The sequence below is a fragment of the Rhagoletis pomonella genome, unplaced genomic scaffold (assembly GCF_013731165.1).
Source record: "Rhagoletis pomonella isolate Grant_MI unplaced genomic scaffold, Rhpom_1.0 Rhpom_scaffold_00008, whole genome shotgun sequence".
In the NCBI taxonomy this organism is placed as follows: domain Eukaryota; kingdom Metazoa; phylum Arthropoda; class Insecta; order Diptera; family Tephritidae; genus Rhagoletis; species Rhagoletis pomonella.
The window spans coordinates 42,069,067-42,074,735 of NW_023458562.1; the positions used below are offsets into that span (position 1 = coordinate 42,069,067).

At 33.7% G+C, this 5,669-nt stretch overlaps 1 long non-coding RNA gene across 1 annotated transcript; it reads right to left on the bottom strand.

Moving 5' to 3' along the window:
* Positions 1 to 4,165: 4,165 nt before the first annotated feature.
* On the bottom strand, positions 4,166 to 5,265 carry LOC118745194. The gene is made up of 4 exons (XR_004993629.1): positions 4,948 to 5,265; positions 4,516 to 4,878; positions 4,348 to 4,451; positions 4,166 to 4,286 (listed from the first exon to the last, which is right to left on the bottom strand). It is a non-coding gene; the product is annotated as an uncharacterized LOC118745194 (long non-coding RNA).
* Between the last annotated feature and the right edge of the window lie 404 nt (positions 5,266 to 5,669).

Below are 5,669 nucleotides of genomic sequence, written 5' to 3' on the forward strand. Positions count from 1 at the left end.
AAAAATAGTTTTGCAAAGTTGTTCCACAACAGCTTACAGCCTTCTTCAATGATCCCAGATGTATTAGCCCTGAAACAGTATCCTTTTAGTAATATCACAAATTTGTAGGATCATCTTCTCGAGATTTTTAGCCCGTAAAATTTGTCAAAAAAAATTCGTTAAATTTAAGTCGCTAAGGTTTACAATTTTTGGCAATTTCGCTTTTTGTTGACGGTGTTACGCATTTTTTTCATATAAAGTAAGGATGTTCGACAATTTTTTTGAAAAAGAAGCAAATGAGCAGCACTTTCCACTCACACTTTATTATACTCAATTTTAATGAGTTATAAAACTGCAAACCAAATTGTCTTCTGAAGATTCTAATTAAAAAAATTTAAATTTTGGTGAAACATTGCAGAATTATTTTTTATAGTTTTTTGCACAAAGTTGGAAATTTGGTATTATATGTTTTTTGTTAGGAAAAGAGCTTTACTTTCATAAAATAAATAATATACATTGAAAAAACTACGGAAAAGTAGCCAAAACTTTCTAAAAAGTGGAGTCCTAATTACCATTTTGGTCACTGTATGTATTCCTTGAGCGCCAAAAAAGAAAAAGAAGATGTATTCCTTGATTCGAATCAGAGGCATTCAGATTAGAAAATAATAACTGTTTATGGAAAAAATACTATCATATACCAACATTACTCAAAACTTGTTCATAGGCATGCCATTTTAATGACCTGTCAATGCGTCGAAATACCGAATACGGGACAAATGCAGGAAATTAAAAGAAATACAGAACGTTTGGCGTCCCTTATAAAATAAATAAATTACCAGGACAAAAAGAGAACTGTCCCGTATAATACAGGACGGATGGTCACCGTAGCCATAACGCATTCGTACATACATATGCATGTAGCATTTGTTATATGCTTCACCGTATCATACGTGAACCAAAGCCGAAAGAGGGTTAATGTACACAAATATACGAATTGTTTACATTTAAATTTTCAAACAAGCGTACGTCAAATATTGATTTCACTTTGTTTATTACATTATGGTATAGATCATGATTAAATTATTAAAGGTTTTGTAAGTAGCTTTTTTCTAAAATTTGGTACTCCCACCCACAGGGATGGTTTATGGAAGCAGGAGAAAAAGGGGAAGAATTCAATCACACTTCCTAAAATGGGAGCTAAATTCCATAAAAAGGTGTGTATAATAGTGAATGGTGGTATTTTAAAACAAAAACGAATTTGAAATAATTATTTAATTTAAACAAGCTTATTTACATCGAATATAACCCCCGATTGTTATTAAAAATAAATATTTCTATGTATATACCAAACTTGCGTACGTCAGATGGCGCATAACTCGAGAATGGATGGTCCACTTTCAGCTTTTTTGTTGTTGTATTTGTTTGCCACACGATGGATATGAAGAAGCTATTTGTTGATGGAAAATATGCAATATTTATTAAAAAAAACGGCAAATAAAAAAATTTGGAGCTTACGTTTCTTTCGCGGTTATGGATCGATTGTTTCGAATTAGGTAATTCGAATACTTTTAAGTCGCACTTTTAATCTTCTGGGGAGAATATTCAACACTGGCTTACACAGCCGCAATTCGCGATTCGTGCCGGACGAACTCAGGACAGAGACAGGGAACGTGATCTACATCGTCAAATGAGAAGTGGCGTAATTGGGCTTTCGCACGAGGCGATTTTTCAGGCAACTTTTGCGTTCAACTCACGCCGGGTTGCACGAAAAAAAAATTTAATGACTATATCAAAATATGAAAAAATATCAAAATATTCGCCATAAAAAGGCGTTTGCATTGTTCAACTTTGCATTCTACTTTTGGTTGAACGGCCTTTCAACTAATCGCTTTCAACAAAGTTGGTCGCCAGCCAACATTCGCCTCGTGCGTACACCTTTTAAGTATGCAATTACATTGCGCCATTGACTAAACCGAGCTGTCGTGTGACGATTGGGCCTATGGATGCGGTTTGGCAATGTTGTATTGCGTCAAAGTCTCATTTGGAGACACCAGGATTTTGTTGTGGAGGACAATACCTAAATACCTTCGTTGGCTCATTTAACAAAACCATTGCACGCTTTACTTTACAGCGACTTGGCAGAATCAAGAGGTCTCCACGAATATCGACAAATACATTTCGGCATTTAAGGTAATTTCGTATCTTTAGCCTACATTGAATTTCTGTAGTCCAACGATTCTCACCCATTTTGTCTTGTTGGCGCCAGCGAATGAAGAACAAATATTTCTTCAAATTTAAAAAGTAAAAATTTCACTACTAACAATTGAAAAATGTTCTTAAAACTTGCGAAGAAATTTGAAAGAAATATCACTGTTTTTGTTTTTAGGAGTAGGGTGGGAGTGTCATTGGTAAAATTAGAGCGAGAGAAAGTTTTTCTTACAAAACCTTTCATTATTGAATCATGGGTATAGATAACGAATGAAATACATTTTTTAATTAAATGCATGATACAAAAAAGAAGGTAGTTTTACTTTGAATTTTTTTTACATAAACTGTGCTTATGACGTTTATTCTTTTCGTGAATTGCTCGAGTATCACTGCCACCTCAACAAATTATTATTTTGGAAATTTATTTTTTAAAGAAATTTTTTATGCATTAAAAAATAACAACACGCAAGGTAAGTTTACTTAATTCATCGTATTAGCATAGCTGTTAAAAAGTGAGTATTAATTTAAAATAACTAAAATTATAATTATATGCAGTGTTTCATGAGATATTATTATAGATATTAGGATGTGCTTTAATTTGGATCCTTTTTAGAGGACATATGAACAAAGGAATAGTTAAAAAGTAGCTCATAGTCAATGAAAGCACTATCGAAGCTTAAACTTAGAGGGAGGTAAAAAAAAATTACAAATTCTTAGAGCTCCTTGTTATAGTTTATAGACACACGGTTAAAAATTTCGGTTTTAATTTTAAACTTTTTGGACTACATATATGACCAAACTAAATTCAGTTTCAAATACAAAGTATGCTTGACAAAATTTTTATATGGAAGAAAATGCGCAGCACCGTCAACAAAAAAAAATTGTCGCCCCTATGTTTATTTTTTTTTAATTTTCAAAAAATTTTTAAATGGGATGTAGACGTAGAACATGCTATATTTTTATAAAAAGTTAATGAATATTAAACAAACAAAAGGAAAACTGTACCTACTAAGTATTAAAAGGATGCGCTATTCAAATACCGAAGAGTGTATATTTCTTAATTATTAATCCAATTTTAAACTTTTAACATAAATCACATTTGCTTCATTGGTATTAATCTTTTAGTAATGAATATTTACAAAATTATAATAAGGCATATTACATATTACTTAACACGAAATATGAACCTCTGTAAAGCAAATCTTTTAGGCAAACTTTGGGTCGTTGAACACGAAAAAATACCCATGGTTTCAAGGAAGTGTTTTCGAGATTTGTTCGAAAAACGTATTTTTAGTACTTTTTCAGTTATTCCTCAATATCTCATGAAACGACCAACAGTTCGAAAGGTATTGATGGGCTCTTTGCAATAATATATATTTTCTGTGCAGATTGTGTTCCGTAACATCTAAATTTCTCATCAGATTTTCATTTACTTTAAAAAGAAAATTATGGAAATTTCAATTTTTCGATTTTGGTCGCCTGTAACACTTATAAATTTCATCGAAATCGGCAATGTAATATATTTTTGTAAAAGGACTATAGGTCGCTTATGTTGATTGGATAATTTTTTCATGAGATATTGACGAATAGGTCCGAAATGTACCAAAAACACATTTTTCGAAAAAATTACGAAAAGACTTGTTTGAAAAGAAAATTGGCTTGGAAAATATTTTTTTTCTTAAGCGATTACCACAAAATTTGTAGAACAGTGTTATCGATATATTTGATGCTGGTCTTCAATTTCTCGTCATCCATTGTCCATAACCGTACAATATTTAGAACGCATTGACTACTTGAACCTTAAAAACCAGCCTACCCTTATGTAGTTATCAATAAGTTATCGACACTGCTTTTATTTCGATTAGGAAAAGTTAATTTTAAAATATCGAAGAAAATGCGGGACAAAGGCAGGACACTTGGAAAAAATCAGTACATTTTGGGAGTTTTCCGTTTTGAAAAACTACGCAGGACAGACCTTTAAATAACAGTACGGTCCTGCAAAAAACAGAACGGATGGTCACCCTACGCATACACCATGATGTAAGTCAATTCTTGAATCTATTGCGGTCGATCATCAAAAAGACTCTTCTTTTTAGCCACTGCAAAAGAAGAGGTAAAGTATTATTTATAATTAAGAACACCTATTCATTTTATACTCACGCATTGTCAATTTTTCCAACTTGGCATATGCACTTGCTATGTTTTTGCCAATATATTTGTGACCATCATAAATTCCTTTCATACGTCAATTGTTGCACCATAGCCTGTAAGAAATGCGTAAACATAATAATGTAAACGTCTTCAAATGCACTTCTACTTCTAACTTACTTGTAAGTCTCTAACCTGTTACTCGTACATAAATTGCGTCTGCGTCGAGGTCTCTATCCGATTGCGGCCTTGGTTTACATTGGCCTTATCCGACAACTGGCGTATGATAAGCTGCGCCATTTCCAACTCATTTGACTTTTCTTTGAACTGATGTTCAACATCGGGAGCACGTTGCTGCATTACATCTAACAGCTTTTTCATTTCATCCAGATGAGCCGCTTGATGTGGCCAACACCCAAAAGGTTTGTTTACAAAGTGCATTTTTGAGTAGTTGAACAAATGCCAGTGGGCAGCTAGCGGGTCAGTTGCTGGCAACAATTTGCAGGCTTGGGCCAGCGTTTGTTGCGGCTGCCGGAAAAGTAGCTAAATAATGAAAGTAATTATATGTATAGCGGAGTAGGAGAATTTCCTTTATTTTAAAAGCTTGCTTACTGATTTCACTAATTGACGACGATGCAACGATCACCGTGGAATCGTTCTGCAAATTGTTACCAGCAACTGACCCGCTGGTATTTGTTCAATTACTGAAAAAATGCAAATCATTATAATGATTGCAGTGTTTTAACACTTTCAGCGATTTGCATTGCATTTAAGAAGTACACATTCTTTACTTTTAAACAACCAATTTACCATTTAAAATTAAATAATTCCGTAAATCCGCGATTTATTATGCACTTTGTAAACAAACCTTTCAATTTCGCCCCCAGCTGTTCGATTCTTCTTCTTTTTCTTATTGAATTCGTCTTTGCTCTCTCATTCTGGTATTTTTTGACGTCACGGCCAGTTGCTCTCAGCTCGATTGGCGCAATCTTGTATTCTATCATTCTTGGATGGGCACTGCCTTGCCGGCGGGCAAAGCTCTCTTAACCTTTCTGTACATTTTGTATAGGCACGAGCAGAGTAAAACCTCTCTCTGCCGATCGCTGGTGTATACATACACGCTCTGCTTGAGAAGGCAGCGAAAGCTTCATTCAACTGCAGGACTTACAAAAATGCTCTGCCGAGGCTGCCCACCTCTGGTGTAAAGACTGTTCTAAAGAGTTGTATATTAACTTAACTTAAACTTTAAACCCTGACTGTCCCTATAGTTAAACTACTATTAAATTTAAATTTTTTCTCATTTGTATAGTTAGAAAATTTTAAATTTTTCGAAG